We start from the raw sequence: 1,498 nt of genomic DNA, 5'->3' as shown, positions 1-1,498 counted from the left end.
CCAACACCGCCCCCACTGCAACATCACTAGCATCACACATTAGTTCAAAGGGCAAACTCTAATTAGGTGCTGTTATGATAGGGGTAGTGGTCAACTTGTGCTTTAAGAGTTCAAAGGCCTCCATGCATTTTTCATCAAAAACGAACTTGGCATCTTTCTCTAGTAGCTTGCACAGTGGATTCACAACCTTCGAGAAGTCTTTGATAAACCGCCGGTAGAACCCGGCATGCCCAAGAAAACTCCTCACCCCTTTGACAGAAGTAGGGGGAGGGAGCCTTGAAATCACCTCAATTTTTGCCTTATCTACCTCAATCCCATGTTTTGAAATCTTGTGGCCCAACACTATACCTTCTTCAACCATAAAATGGCATTTTTCCCAATTGAGAACGAGGTTAGTTTTTTCACAACGAGCCAAGACTCTATCCAAATTCACCAAGCATGCATCAAAAGAGTCACCAACCACACTAAAGTCGTCCATAAAGACCTCCAATATGTCCTCCACCATATCGGTGAAAATAGCCATCATGCAATGTTGAAGGTCGCCGGAGTCATTGCACAACCCGAATGGCATCCGGGAGCAAGCAAATGTACCATAGGGGCATGTAAAAGTAGTCTTCTCTTGGTCCTCCGGGGCAATTAAACTTTGATTGTAGCCCGAGTACCCATCCAAGAAATAATAGAATGCTCTCCCCGCAAGACGATCAAGCATTTGGTCGAGGAATGGAAAGGGAAGATGATCCTTGCAGGTCACCTTGTTGAGTTTCCGGTAGTCCATGAAAACTCTCCACCCAGTAACGGTTCGAGTGGGAATAAGCTCATTGTTGTCATTGGGCACCACCGTCATCCCTCCTTTCTTTGGCACACATTGGACCGGAGAAGTCCACGAACTGTCAGAGATTGGATAAACCACACTGGCATCAAGCCACTTGATAACCTCTTTCTTTACCACTTCTTGCATCACCTCGTTGAGTCTTCTTTGATGTTCAAGGGACGGCCTTTCATCCTCCTCCAAGATGATCTTATGCATGCAAAATGCGGGGCTTATTCCCCTAATGTCCGCCAGAGTCCATCCTATTGCCCTTTTTCGCCTTTGAAGCACCTCCAAAGTGGCCTCAACCTGCAAGTTAGTAAGGCAAGAAGAAAGAATAACTGGAAGAGTTGAATTAGAGCCCAAAAATTCATACCTGAGGTGTGGAGGAAGTGGCTTCAACTCCAACACCGGTGGCTCCTCAATGGATGGCTTAGTTGGTGGAGTTTTGCGGTTTTCAATATCCAAAGATTACTTCCTAGGCGCATATGAATATGAACCCATACCATGCAATGCATTCACGCACTCCACTCTGCTAGCATCATCATCGACATCCATGCCAAGAAGTACGGCCTCAAAAGGATCTTCAACATTCATCATGGAACTTGTGTCATCCACTATCACAGATGTGACAATGTCCACAAGTGAACAAACTTCCGTGCTATTGGGTTGTCTCATTGATTTGCAAAC

Source organism: Nicotiana attenuata, chromosome 2 (genome assembly GCF_001879085.1).
Source record: "Nicotiana attenuata strain UT chromosome 2, NIATTr2, whole genome shotgun sequence".
NCBI lineage: Eukaryota > Viridiplantae > Streptophyta > Magnoliopsida > Solanales > Solanaceae > Nicotiana > Nicotiana attenuata.
Note: the sequence above shows the minus strand (reverse complement) of the source record.